At 43.2% G+C, this 15,940-nt stretch overlaps 1 protein-coding gene across 3 annotated transcripts in view; it reads right to left on the bottom strand.

The window, feature by feature from the left end:
- kremen1 (kringle containing transmembrane protein 1) overlaps positions 1 to 15,940 on the bottom strand; it is a 73,503-nt gene that overhangs the window by 39,439 nt on the left and 18,124 nt on the right. The window lies entirely within an intron of this gene.

Genomic DNA, 15,940 nt, shown 5'->3' on the forward strand with positions numbered 1-15,940 from the left:
AGTGTTGACTTAAGAAGCGTAATACATAATACAATTATTTCAACTCATGCCTGTCAATGAAACTCAAGAAACAGAACAATAGTCGTTTGTGTGGCTCGTTTCCATGGGGTCTTGTTGCTATGTATGCAGTTAGCCAGTGACCGGCCCCTTTCATCAAGTGGAGCTGTCTGGGCTGAGTATGAGCTAATGCATCACAATATGACAGTCATTACATGCCATAGTGAGCCAGCCGTGCTCCAAGGCTCTTTCTCATTCTCTTCCAGTCCAAGGTTTCCCAACTTCCTTTCTCTTTCTCGTATCTTATCCTCTGTTCTTCCCTCTCAGCATTCACAACTCTTTTCTCCTCTGCTGCTTTTGCTTTCTTCTGTCATCCCCTTTCAACTTATATACTTTTTTTTCTTTGGGGGGGGGGATCTCTTTGCTTCACAGGCTTCTATCTCAACTTTTGAGCTTGCGTCTATCGTTAGATGGCAAGCTTAAGATGCCGTTTCACTCGTCTAAAGGAGGAAGGCAGCATCAATTAAGACCTAAAGGAGAATTATTCTTTTAGGAGATCAAACATCCCCCAAATGTGTTGATTGCAGATGTTAAAATATGTGTCTAATGTAGATAAGCAAGGGACCTACATTTGCTTCCCGTACTTTCTACCATGCTTTGATATATTAACAGCAGTTAGCTTGCACACAAACATGCATTTCAGTCTCTTGCATCCTCTACTATACTTCTCTTAATTTTAAAGTAAATCAAAGCCCCTGGCAGCCAAAGCAGCTTTTAATTAAAGTTGTTATTCAGTCAAGCTTGATAGCCATCCATCGTCTGGCTGAGGGGGAGTTCAATGGTGGCAAGGAGATGCAGGGTGTCAGGTTCCTGCATTATGATGCCACTCTATTGTCTGTGAATGGCTCCCCTCTATATTAACAAATTAATACCACCAGATCGTAAATCCACTGGAGAGTGTCTGAGGCAGAACACGACATGCTCTTGCTCCCCTACACAAGGGAGTGATGAAGAGACGTGGGGACACAAGTTATCGTGGGGCTGACACTCCAGACAACATGGTGTGTTTAATAATGCAAATTGTGCAATTGAAAAGGATGCACATGATCACCATGTAGCATGTTTATCCTGTAGAAGACTTTAGAGATAAGGTGGAGATCTGATATCAATGTTAATCTGTGTTGCCACTCCATGTTATAGGCTCCAGGCTCTACCTGACTCAACACTTTTGTAGAACTGCTTTACTAATAATTCTGACCATTGGTTGTTCAGAGAGAATTGCCACTACCGCCTACACTGAGGCGGTGTTATCTCTCAACCTATTTTTCCATCTTGAGCAATCATTTTAAAAGTGGGAACAATTTAATCAGTTTAAAAGACACACACATAATATTGACAAGAAAACAAATAACCAAACAGCAAAATACTACTTTTCAAAATAGTAAGATTTAGTAGTGGAGTAACTTGTAATTATGGTTTGTCATTGACCTTAAGCTACAATTGAGTTAAATGAAAATGAGTTATCCTGCATTTTATGATTTGTATAATATACACAGAACTTATTGGGAAGACAGGAATCAAATGATTAATTTTCATTGAATTCACATTTCTCCGGATGTTGGCAGTGACGGCAAACAGAAAAAAAGAAAAGGAACCACTGCTATTGAGAGTTTGGCAGCAGTACAAGCACAATCATGAGTCACTGCTCCCCAAAAGCAATCATGACTGTTACTGCCCAAGTCACAGAGGATAACATCAGGTAGCGACGGGGCAACAGACTGCATCCCAAATGAGCTCACGTCCTTCAAATATCTTCTCCCCGAAAAGAGGGTATTAAAATGACTGAACTTGGCCGCACGAAGCGCTGCTCAACACACTGTGTCGAAAAGAAAGATCCAAATGACTTTGTAAATGTCTCCTTTCCTCCTTCAGGAGACTTTACTCTAGAGTTTCACGATGAAGCAGAGCTCGTCTGCACATGGTCCCTTTGGAACGAGCTGCTGCTGGCAATCATCCCGCCCTGCTGAGGTCAACTAAGCTTTCCAAGACAAGATGGTAAATATGGCAGCGTTTTGCCCCCTGGAGGAATATGGGGAAGGGGGATTGTTCCAGGTGGTTTCAAGACACCATTTGGTTGTGGTGGGAAAGGGAAGTAGCGGATCTGCAAGGCCTCAGAGATAAGTGAGGCTACGTTAGAGATGAACGGTCCATTTAAGAGCCTTGAGGATGGCCACACATCTATATAGCTAAAGAAAGAATATGGTGGATATGAGCACTTTATCCTTGTCCTGGAGGGAATTAAGAGCTCATCTGCTGATTGGATCATCACCACTCCATGCCCCCTCCCCTACAAACACGGCCAGCCCTCAATCTGACACCCCCTATCCATGTCACCAAGCAACTGTTGTGCTCTCGTCACATGGGCCTGGGCTTTCTTGTGGTTTCATCATAGGCCGTGATGGGAAACAGAACCACCACCGCATGAAAGACAGAGAGAAGGGGGGGGGGGGAGAAAAAACCTCCTATAAAATACATGCAGATCTACAAATAGAAAAAATCCGGGAAAGGGAAGAGAAGGACTCGCCCTTCACCAAGCCCTGCCCTCACAGAATACTGCACCACCCCGGCGACAAGAGGGGGAAAAAGGAAACAGCAGAGGACCGCTGAGAGAGAGCTAATCGCCCTGTTATTATATTGGTTGGGATTTGAGGCTAATGACTTCCACATTGCGACTTCAAATGCACTTGATGTTCCGAAAAAAAGTGTGGGGGGGGGGGGGGGGGAGAGAGAGAAAAGAGCATTGGTCATGTGATCTGAAAAACACAAACAAACAAGCATACAAACAAATGGTTTCTCTGAGACGCGTTGCCAGGTCGCACAAGAGCACTTATTTGTTGTGTTTGCTACGAGGGATGAAAAGCAGCGATAATTAAAGACGACTGCTTCCTCACTGAGGGCTGACATAAAGAGCTTCCTTCCATCTTTATTATATGTTTCGAAACTTCAGGCACAGCATAACAGGCTTAGTGGATGAGCAATATTTCCAGAATGAGTCTACGATAGAAACATTCATGTAAACTTTTATGCACAAAAACATCATCATTTGTGCACACGCTTACAACACCCAAAGCTGCTCAGGTTTAGAGAGCTTTCAAAGACGACAGAAACGTCAGATTATTAATGCACAACCTGCCAAAAAATGTTTCCCCTCCACTCTGTCCTGGTAACCATTAATGTTGTGAGGCTCATTAATGTCAGTGTACTAAGCACAGAGGCCAGGGCCAGGCCAAACCAGGCCAGATGTAGCAGGTTACAGATTACTTCTCTGGTGGGGACACAGCTGGCTGCAACACAAGTCTGGTTCCCCTTTTCCCCAGCAGCATCCATTTCCACATCAAAACCACATCAGACTTCAGAGGATCGCGGGAAGACTGCTTCACAGGAAGACTGCTTATCCAGGTTTCACAGATAGTCACAGATTCAGTAAGGCTCTTTTAATGAATTTGGAAGTGGCTGAGAAGAAGTCACCAATGTCTTGGGGGTGGGCTTGGCAGTTAATGGACCACATCTCGTCTCTGTGCTTTAAAAGTGCCCTCTTGGAAGAGGGTGAATGAAAGTGCAAAAAATTAACCTTGTAAGTGTTGAGAACAGATGCCTCTAACTCTGCAGACAATGACTTCTCAATGGGATTTTACAATCCTTCTTTTTGTTTAATGCCTTTGTCATGGGTTACAGCCCCAGATAAACCAGGCCGTAAACCAGGAGCTCATTCATCCCGAAATAGCCTTCGCCATTCTTCCTTTGCAAAAAAACCTCCACTGCACCACCTCCTGAGTTCACTACCACAGTAGCCACAGACCCACAAGATGCCCTGCCAAAGTTTCTGGGTAGCACCTATAAAATATGGCCCCATCTCGTTCTAGTGCGGCCCCTATTATTTAGCTCCGTAGTGGAAAGAGTCTAATCGGCAGGAGCCCGTGGTGGGCTAAAAGCGCTGCCAAAAAACCCGTCTGTTTGAAGTTGCTTGTCACAAAATGGAAAGCATAAAAGGTTGTTTTGCCCACAAGCAGGCCCCATATTTAAATACCAGAGGAAAAATCAATCAACAAATAATATACCAAGGCAGATAAGGCCTCCACCTATGGAGGATATCCCGTAGTTGCCAGGATGATCTCTGACAGAGCGCAGCACAGATGGACCAAGAGTAGTTTTGGCTCTGTGAGTGGCCCAGAATGAAACAAGGAGGGACAATTTTGAGTTTTGCTTGGCAGACGTTCAGGGAGTGACTGATGGGCTGCAGACTTTGACAATGACGTAAAGGACATTCAGGGACTTGCTGAAACCCTAGGGAAAAAAGCTGCTGGCACAATGTGGACATCAGAGACATGTCAGCCAACCTGACATGAGGGCGGACGAGGTGCCACGCTCAATTACCTCCCTCTGGCAGCTCCTCACCGTTTCCTCGAGTCATAATCCACATCTGCCATATATTTCCAAACATGATTAAAAGCTTCTTCACCTCTAACGCTGTCCTTGTTTCTGTAGTTTCTCACACCCAATCACAAGTCTCCCTACACAGTAAGTATAGGCAAGGGTTACAGGGTTGAACAAACACAAGGGGAAATCCCCTGCATACTCAACACATGCCACTGAACCCGCTGTAAACCAACTCGTACACGAGAGTAACAAGACGTGTGCATCCAGGAGAAAGCATCATTGAAAGAAGGGGGGGGGGGGGGGGGGGGGGGAGATAGGGAAGCCAAGACGCGCTAAGGTTGTTCAATTAAGGGCTTTCAAAAGGTGCACAATTAGTGTGTCTGGGATCGATCCATCCTAAATAAAGTCAAACTGCAAATTAGTGTGGAGCATTGACATTGAATAACGGGTTGTGAAAGACGAAAAGCAGTGAGAGCACAATGAATCAGAAAAAGCAAGACAAGAAGAAAACAGAGTGAGTCAGGGTGGGACAAAGACTGTTTTTATAATCCCTCAGATTGTTAACCCAGGCTCTAATTGGCTCCCTCTTGTGTATAGCACAAATAAGTGAGCGCTGAGTTTATTTCACATTTCTCCGTGTTATACAGTAGACACGGCTGACAAAGACCAGGCTTGTAAAATGACCAGCGAACACAGAGATTACATCTCCAGCGTCTGAGTTTGAAGGTACACCTCTCATTCCAGAGGAGCTCTGTGGCACAGATGCATGCTGGGGGTTTTTACCAGCAAACACACAACCGAAGCCGAAGGGAGAACAACACATGTCTTACTAATGCGTGTCTGTCCTCTGTGAGGAAAATAACACAAGACCATATGGGTTCCTCGTCGCATGCCGCCTTTGATAACCAGAGGATCTACGGCTTGTGATGCAAGTCATGATGGCTTACTGTTGCTAATGGCCGTGCGTTTCTCGCATGGGGGTGTTTTAAGCTTGTTCTCTTCTTCTTTGTTTTGCTTGTAAATGGATGGTAAAATGATCTCTCAGTTAACTTGCACTGTCAGATGCCACGATAAACATATGCAGTGACAAAACAGGCATTAAACTGCCCTCCTACCCACATCATTCCTGCTCTTTGTTCCCTCCTCCTCCCTCCTCATACCCGTATCCCTCCCCCCAGATGCACTTACAGTAAGAATGAAAGGGAGCAATTTTCATCAGTGAAGCAGCCGCGGTATTTTCAGATGGATCTGATGTGGAGGGAACGGAGGACACACACACTCGCACACACACATCAAAATGCACACAGGCTCCTTTGTTCACTTGGTGGTAGGGCCAGTGTCATTGTGGTGATGCCATTCTCACCCACTCATCACTGTACTGTAGACATCACCCACTGAGTGAGTGTATGTGCATGTTTTTGTTTGAGTGCACATCCGTCAATTCACCTCTCCTCACAATTTGACAGCCTCTCCAAGGCAGTAATCAATTTGCGGCAATATAATGTAAGCTGTGCGGCCAGTATGGCTGCGGCCGGCCCTGATGGACAATTACCATGTTTGACGTTGCTCCAATGATAACAGTTGGATTTGTACGCAGTGATGGAACTCATATCCATATGTAGGCCCTTTGCCCCATCTGTTAAGCCACTTTGAGTAATAAAACGAAGGCCAGATAGCACCTCAGAGAAAGATGAACCATGAAAGAAAAGGGGTTGTTGCTGAACACACCTGTTTCCCATCTTCCTGTTTGTGCTCAGGTTAGCTGCTATCTGAGGAATGTCAATTATATGTGGTTTGGGCTGAAGCTCTGTCAGTGCTGTTGCAGGGGATAGAGTGCAACTATTACACACACACACACACACACACACACACACACACACACACACACACACACACACACACACACACACACACACACACACACACACACACACACACACACACACACACACACACACACACACACACACACACACACACACACACACACACACACACACACACACACACACACACACACACACACACACACACACACACACACACACACACACACACACACACACACACACACACACACACACACCCCCTCATCTGTCTCTTCTTTCCTGAGGTCCTGTGTGAATACAGGGTTCGGGGAAGATGAGGTCTGACTTGGATAAATAAAGGCCTCGAGTCGAGGGGAGGGAGCGATGTGACCTGCCCTGCTAATGCAAACAAGAAGAAACGCGATGCTGCACCAGATCAAAAGCACAGCTGTTTTTCCTGTTTATTCTTAACAGACATCATTATTAAAACAGAATGATGCCGGCTTGAATCACAACAAGACCCGAGGCAAGCGAAGCAGAATCCCTTGTGTAAAGCAGCAGAAAAAGATTTGAAGGATTTGATAAACTAATACTATCGCAGTTTTTACTAATTTTATGTTTGGTTTTGAGAACATTAACTTTTATGTAAATGTCCACATCCCATGTGCATGTCCACGGCAGTGCAGGTGTTACTGAACATCTTGTTTGTGGAACTTTTAAACACTATTCAATTTTGTTTTTCTTTCTCTACGCTGCTGTTTGGAGGAGAGTTTTAAATGTTGCTCTCAAGTTTTGATTCGTCATCTCCTGTTATGGCGCGTTCCTGCCAACTATACATGACTCCCAAAATATAATTTGGGGGATGAGAAAATTAGTTGCATTTTATCTAGTGGAGAAGCTGAAACTGCAAAAACAAGAAAAAAGGGTTTTATTTGCAAAAAATACCCCAACAATAAAAAATCTAAATAGTTTTTGATTAGTTTTCTGTGTCTAAAAAATTAAAAACCTAAATGTAGCCTCACTCTGTTAATCTGTCAGACCACCAATAGTCACATCAGCCTGGGAAGCTTTAAAGGCAGCTTTGAAGCCGCTTTTTAAAAAGAAATAAACAAAATGGTTACTGGAAAATGGGCTTAAGTTGATCAAATGTCAGAGGGAAGCTTATGGCCATGTGTTGTGATTAAATGTAACTGAAGCAGACCAATAGGATATTTCATTAACCCTTTAGGCAGAGCAGAGAAATGGATGGTCCGGAAGGCAAGGCACACTGATAGATGAATATTGAATGATGTGATTTAATTTAACTTGTACTTGTTGCTTGCAGTTGTGGGGGAACAGACCCAATGTGTGGAGCCTAAACATCCTCCCATCTGCAACCAATGAATCCAGTGTGATGGTTTGGAGAGAGTGGCACATAACAACACATCAGAAAAAAACGCACCAGTGTGTTGTGTCTAACTTTGTATGCTAAAAATGAAGGCAATGATCTGATCCCTTAGCATTCGTTGGCTTTTTTAGATTGTTTTACACTTTAAATCTATGTATGTTGTGTAGAAAATCCCGTTTTGCGTGAAGTAATTGCGCCTTCATCTCTTGCTACACTGAATGTCCTTATCCCTGCTGTCGGCTTAAGACCAATCCGTGATCATTATCACTGAAGTGCACATCTCAATTTTATGGATTGTCCTAACATGTTTGAATTGTTATTTTTTTATTCTCCTGTCTGACTGACCCGATCAGAGAATGAACAGAGCATGTACAATCCCCTGTATCAAATCACAAAAGGTTGTCAGATAAACCGCAACAGAGTGCACTTCTAAGGACACAATAACAACGGCACAATAGGCTGCTGCAGAGGGGACCATAGCGCTCAACATTCAGACCCCTTTTAACCAGCCACGTCTCCAGTTCCTGATCTTGATTGTGAAAGTGATCCTTTTTCACTGTGGTTTGTGTGGCTGTGGGAAGAGCAGCAGTACTGGGAACCAGATGGCTCTGGTAAAAGACAGGGGGCATCCCACTGGCCTCCCTGGGAAGGGGATCCATTACGGAGGATCTATTGAGGGCCGGCAGATTCTGTTTCACGGCATCGGCCGAGTGTGACCGAGCCTCAGTTGGCTTTGGTAGTGGGCTGGTGCCACGTAGGCGGCTGCAGACCCCGTCCTTTCTGTGTTCACCTTGGGGAGCTGTATTCACCTTCGATGCAGGACAGACAACTAGATCAGGGCCTCTAGGCGACTTGGGTTTCACAGTTTTTTGACTTCAAGCTTTTTTCAAAGGGCCTCGCATTGCAAGTGGATATCACTGGTTCCGTAGCGTAGAAGACAATGGTCGTTTTTGAAAACAGTTGACTGGGAAGTTCCTGTGAATTTGTAAAGTAGGGTAAATGGACTGTTTAAGCTCAGTTAATTATCGTATGGAGTATCAAGTTATTGGTTTGTTTCTATATTCTTTCAAAAAAGACCACACACTATCTTTTTCCCTGCACATTTCGCTGTCACGGCTTCTTAGCTCTGCCCACTACTGGTTTGTTCCTTTGTTTGCTGTCCACTCAAGTATGTCCGCTCCCTTCACTTGTCCAAATGTTTGCACTGTCCACTTAGTCATGTCGACTTACTTGGCCTTGTCTGATCAGTGCTGTCTGTGGGCGTTTCCTGCAAGGACGAAAGGCGACAATTTGCCTCTTCGGCCACAGGCTGCTGCAGCTGGACACAAACCAGACCCCAGGGTTCAACATTTAAATTACTCTCCATTTATTTAAAGTGGTTGCCATTACTCTACCGCAGTAGAGCACAGACCTCAGTGGCCCTGGCCCAACCATAACTGCAGTATAAAAAGAACCCAGTTCGCCGGACAGGTCATGTCTGACACAGTAGCAATTCCATATCCTCCCGTTATGTTCTTGGTTACGCTTCTCAAAACTCAGAATCGCATATGACACCACAAAAATACATAGTTGCTTTAAAACTCCTGTTGAGATTCTTGCTTGAACACCCAACCAGTCACTGGCGAGATGTTAGGAACAAGTTATGTGTTTAAATCAAATCAAGAAAAATAACTAATTTACGTTAATCATACTATTTCAAAATGTGTAATAATAGTAGCTTAAAAACGGAAATACAGAGACAGGAAGCCAGAATGGTTTTGAGCTTGTACCAAAAAAAATGTAATTGTTTTTTGCCTGCACTTCCTTTTATCAACACGCCCAAAGCTGATGCGTCAGTATATACAGTACATCCAGGGAAGGAAAGTTGTTTTTTGATTCATCAGCCACTTTCTGCCTGGGGCATTAAAACCTACTTTAAAATTCCATTCTCTGTGAATTAAATTGAGTTTTGATAATGACAAATATTGTTGGTTTGAGAGTTAATAGAATTCATAGAAGAACATAAGGCTCTATGGTATTTCCTTACTGTTGTCTGACTATTTGATTTACCCCCTCGCCCTGGAGTGTGTTCCAGCTGATGGGCTCTGACTGCGGCAGGGAGCACCGGCTCAGCTGAGGGAGAATGTCATTTGGCATTGACTGGAGTGGGTCTCCTCATGCATACGCAAATGTCAAGGTACACAAAGAGGCCAGGGAACACAGCTCATGCATAACAGTATTAAAATGTAGAGTTGGAGGAAGAAAAACTTGGAGAACAGTCTCGAGATGAAAAGAGTAGTGAAAGAATAAGAGGCTAGATGGCTTTGCAGAGCTCCATCCAAAACCAACATGTCACGGCTCATTCAGAAAAATACTCTGACTGGTCCTGACTGACCTTTGAGCAACAAAACCTCACAAACCACTATTCTGGCCACACGTGTGCACTCCCCCACCTAAACATTGTTTATCTCTTTCAAGCCTGACAGTTGTGTATAGCCAGCAGCGGTTTGACAGCCTAATTCCATGTTGTCTCACCGGACCGCCTCCGTGGATCAGGGACCGGAGTGACTCAACCTTGTACCACTTTGTTTGGGGACGCCTGTTTCTCTCATCTCCCTGTGCTTCACGTGTCTATCGCCTCTGTCACGCCAAGTCACCTCTTAGCGGTGCTTCCCATTGCGACACCACCACCATCATAGATCCTGAAGCTGGAGTTAGCTTGGCTGCTTTGCATGCTGGGTTGCCCAACCAACCGCCTGAGCAGGTGGTGATTTGCACAAGAGAAACAAATGAAAGAGTCGCACTGAGCGAAAGTTCAAACGGATAAATCGAGAAACCGGGAAACGACGCAGAGAGAGGTGCTTTAATAAAACAAATGTAAGCCTTTGAACACGACAGGACGCGAATCGCAGTGGCACGATAATAAGCACGATTGTGTTTATAATAACTAGGTCTGTTTCTCCGTCTTAGTGGTTGGTGGTTTTGTGGGTGTACCAATGCCCTTGCATGGAAGAACAAGGGCGTTGCCCAGAACTTGACCTTTGCAGGGCACCACCTAGAGGTCAACAGGAAGTAAATGGGCTGCAACCCGAAACAGAAGCACACATTTCCAAACTAGAGTTTTTTTCTTCTTCTGTTGCCTTTGAGCCTGATCCAACCAACCTTCGGCCAAGTAAATAAGGGAATTCTTCAAAACTTTGGCCTGTCTTAACAAGTCAAGACATGCTGAGTACCACAAGTGTTGGGATATGCAAAAAGGAAAATACTCTGCCCTTTTTTTCCTCAATTTCAGACTTTCTAGTCCCTATGTCTGGTTCATCTTTCACTGCTACTGTGAGCTGGTGATACCATACCAAGTACCATACTAATGTAAAACAAATGGTGATGCTCAGCGGAAGGACCTCTTTGGAGGCCTGTTGTTTGTCCTCCACATTATTATCATTATCACCTCAGCAAGTGTGGCTAATAGCAAAGCCTTTCAGTCACTATAACTCTAAAGTCCAATCTGTTGTGGGTCACCTTGCAGTCCCAGTGTCAGTTGAGGTTAATATGCATAGTTGTTTTTTAACAACTACTTTGTCTTCTTACTTTCTTCTAAATGTGTTCCTTTACCAGTCACATAAGCTATCACATTTTTAGCTCTCTAACACTATTAAACTACAACAATGTGAGTCCCTCAACACTGGGCATAAGTGCGTTAGAGATTTATTACACAGGGATTGCTTCAGACAATATGGATGAAGTTAATACAACTTCAATTTATTGATTGTGCTTTTACTAACGGCACATCAGAATCAGAATCCGTCTAATTACCAGATAGGTTCACACATACGAGGAATTTCTATATGTGGTTTATACATAGCTGTTCAGATTGCTTTGCTGTGAAGACCCTAACAGACTACATCAGCTATCACATGATTAGATCCCATCCAGTCTAAAACTCCCAACACACACACACACACACACACACACACACACACACACACACACACACACACACACACACACACACACACACACACACACACACACACACACACACACACACACACACACACACACACACACACACACACACACACACACACACACACACACACACACACACACACACACACACACACACACACACACACACACACACACACACACACACACACACAATCCAGTGGTTTGTCTGAACTTGTGTCTGCAGCACAGGAGCTCACCAGGGGAGGAGAGGTTTCCATCTCCATCCATCTCTGAACCGGAAGAGCGGGAGGAACCGCAGGGCCCACATCTGAGACCCAGACCCCATGCACGCTCTTCCCATGTTGCCCTCTGACACTCCCAAAACGGAGTGCAGTGGGTTTAGCCACACACCGAAGGCCAGTATGTTAAACTCTTTTAGAGCCCGCTGTCTCTCCTCAAAGCAGCGCTCCATCGCAATCACCTCTGCCAACACAAGCTCTTGTTTCCTCAGATCGCGGCTGAAGATGGTCTGTTATTATCATCCTAGTCAGACGATTCAGAGCTTTTCTCTCAAACACACACACACACATTCACAAAGATCTCTCTGTCTCAGGGGTTAGAAAGGTTTATGGAGGACAGTAATAAACTGCTCTGTATGGACTGCTTTTACAAGTTGAGAGTGGATTAAGTCGAGACGGATACGGTGATTGACTGTGTGAGCGAGAGCTGTGGATTAGGCAAAGACAGACAGTTGTTTGTGTGTGTACGTGGTTGAGTGTGCGTGTGTGGGGAAGGAGGGGCACCAGATTGAGGATGTGAGACCTCTTGGTTTGGCACTTGACGTGGCCTCTTAAAATCGAAAGCAGGAACGTTGGAGGTTTATGGAGGCTGCAGATGGCAACAGCTGCCTCACATTTGAACTTCACTCAAACACATGCACATGAAGTGTTGAAATGATTGGCTGAATAATTGATGACCCAAGTGACAGAAAAGTCATTATCATTTTTAATGGACAAATTGTCAAACATTTGCTGTTTTCAGATTGATAAGTATGAGTATATATTATTTTACATTGAATGCCTTTGGATTTTAGATGGTTTCTTGGAGAAAACAAGACATTTTAAGATGTTCTCTTGGGCTCTGGCCTACTTTGAATACTTTTTTATTTTATTTGTGGAATGTTTCAATTTATTTTGAGGAAAAAGAAACGGTAGTATCGACTTCGCACCTCAGATTTGAATACTAGAGGTCCATAAAGTGTTGAGGAAGTTTGTAATGTGATACGATCGTAAGCTCCTTAAGACCTTCTCAATAGACCTTGAGTGGGATACATTTCCATAAAGGATTGCAGTAATTGATAATAAAGATAACTGTAAATTGCATCCCTAAACACTTAGGGAGATAGAAAAGCAGAAATATGCTCACAAAATACTCCTGAATTTGCATAAATGAGACTGTTGAGAAGCTACTGGCATCTTTTCCTTCTCTGATGGTGGTATCTACTGTATAAAACAGGCAACACGCTCTGACTCGATGTTCAGCCAAACATCTGAAAATAACACAAACATGCACCGTAGACTCAATCACACGGCAAGCTATTGAACAGTCTTCAAAAACTACAATACAAAGCTCTGTGTGAGCTACTGTTCAGGAGTAGGTGCAGTGTTTAAAACCTCTCTCCCGCAACAATGCCTCAACTACAGCGTTGTAAAGTTCCGCCTGCAGCCGGACAAGCCCATCCTGACAGAGTCCAGACCAACATCATGCAGTGCTGGACAGCGTTCAGACAGGGAGTAGGACAGACAGCGGGGTTGCCAAAACAAACAAGGGGTTGCCAGTAAATGCAGCTTACCTACATGTCAGGCTACTAAGAAAATATCACACCACATGTTGTCAATCACCCCGCCATCACTCTATTTGGTGCCTGTAATGCTTCAAGGAAGAAAATTGAGTGTTTGAAAAGCTCCAGTGTGGTCTGGAACTAATCAAGCTGATTTACCTGCTATAAGTTGGTGTTGATAAGATGCCTCACTGCACAGAACGCAGCCTTAGCAAATCTTCCCACTGTGGCCTTACAAGTGAATTCATGCATATCTGGTTAAGTAGACTGAGACTTGGCGAAGACTTCAGATAAAATGAAAGCCCATGAAGGCACATCTTGCTTTGTGCGATCAGTCCAAGATTTAGTTTGTTTGAGCACAGCCTGATCTTAACCTGATGTTTTCTTCATCTGGCCTTATTTCTGACAGCTCGGTCTATCGTGATCACATAATGAGAGTGCATTCCATGTTGCCAAAATGTCAAAGCCTGCCATTTTCAAGCCTCAGCTCGACACAAAGCCAACTGGTTTCCTTTAAAGGTAATAGAAAGAACGTTCAGCCATACACAGGATGTCACTTCACTTGTTTTTTCATGTTGCTGTTATTGATAACAGCAAAAAGAGGGATTAGACAGATAAATTGTTGCTGACCTTTTGGTGTTGTGAAGCTCTTAATCAAAGCAAGACCTACTTGAAATCACTTTGCCTTAAATATAAATGTTACGGCAGACCTGAAAGGGTAAAACTATCCAGACTTTCAGTCAAAAAGATCAGAAACATATTGAAAGATTATCTCCTACACGGTCTAAGCAATAGTTCAACATTCAGGATGATATAACTATTTTAATAATTATTTTTATTTTACAAGCGTCTTTGAGCACTGTGAAAAGCGCAACAAAAAGGATATGTATTATTATTATTATTATTATCATTCAACCTTAAAGTTACAGCTGGATGCTACAATGAGGGGGAAGAAAGACACACTTCTGTTCTTGCACATTGTAACTTTTGTAAGCTTTTCTTACAACATCCCCTGCAGGAAAATGTTGCGATTTTGGTGAAACTGGATCCTATTTTGTTCATAGAATGTTTTCTTGCTTTCCATCTAAAGTCTTCAAGCTGCTCTGCCTTAACTCTTGGTGTTTAATGATATTTCCATATAGAGAAAAAGGCTTTCTTTTTGCTTAAGTAAAACATACTGCCGTGAGCTCCAGCTAACTGCTGTAAGACAGTTAACTGTTGGTCTTATCTTGGTCTGTTGCCAGTGTTGGTAACAGGTGGATTAAGATAAAATAAGATAAGATCATATTGACCTTTATTAATCCCTGTAGGGAAATTCAGGAGTTTAAGCAGAAACAAAGTAAGACCGAAAGTACAGTACAGATTCACACAAGATTAATCAAAATTAAGGATAATGTTTAAATTATATACAGGTAAGTAGCTGTTAACAAAAAGCTGGCTTTGCCATGTCTTGAGTTGTTACAATTGCTTGATGCTTAAATGTGTTAGCAAAGTTGTCAGTGGCTAGATGGAGTTGGTTAGCTTAGCTTAGCAAAAGCTTGCATAGCCATGCCATGTCAAAAAGTAACAATATCCACCTAACAGTATACCTCTGAAGCGCACTACATTAGGATGTGAAATGTTAATGCTGTTTTACAAAGGGTTTATTTACCTGACGTTTTTTTACTTTGTTACCAAACAACAAAGGTGATATAACATGTTAATGTGTGAGCTTTATAGGTGCTGGTAGGTGGATTTTGTTACCTTTAGACAGAGCCAGTTGATGTTTCCAGTCTTTGTGCTGAAGCTCAAGCTTTATATTTAACAAACAGATATGAGTGGTACAATCTTCTTATCTCATTCAGCAAGAAAGCTAATAGTTAATAGTTAATAATATGCTGTTCATCCCTGCATGTGCTGAAAGAAAAATAACTTGAACAACCAGCCACTGAATTAAAAAAAATAATAATCGCTTTGGGGAGCGACATACTTCAACAGCAACACAAAAATCTGCATAAACAAAAGACATACATATATACACTGTGGGACTCTCACAACTGGCCACTATTGTCCACCTGCCAGTGAGATCGGTCATGGATAACAGGAACATCCGTGGCAAAATAATTCCTTGTTGATTAACAAGCAACTTGCTCACAACAACAACAACACTATGGACTACAGGATTACCGGCTTACATTGCGACTCAATTGCTTCTCATCTTGACAGAGCAACAGTGGGCCGCAGTAATACAAAACGGCATGTGTTTCTTTATAAAGCCTCTGAGTTACATACATACATCAAAGATAGGACTTTGGTTAACTAATGCTTTAGAAGTGTACTGTACTGAAGAGGAGCACGTTCTTATATTAGAGGCTGCAAAAAGGTGCTTAGCTGCTGCAGCTATATGCAACACAACTAAGCCTTACAGTAGTTTCATTTTCACTTGTTTGCCCTTTGTATGTGTTTTTACATCTCTACATCTGTAGGTGCGTGATTGTGCTTTTTATTCACTCCTGCTTGATGCGATGGTGCAGTAAAAGCCCTCTATTGTGATATTGTTTT

This window comes from Notothenia rossii (genome assembly GCF_949606895.1).
Source record: "Notothenia rossii genome assembly, chromosome: 6".
Taxonomy (NCBI): domain Eukaryota; kingdom Metazoa; phylum Chordata; class Actinopteri; order Perciformes; family Nototheniidae; genus Notothenia; species Notothenia rossii.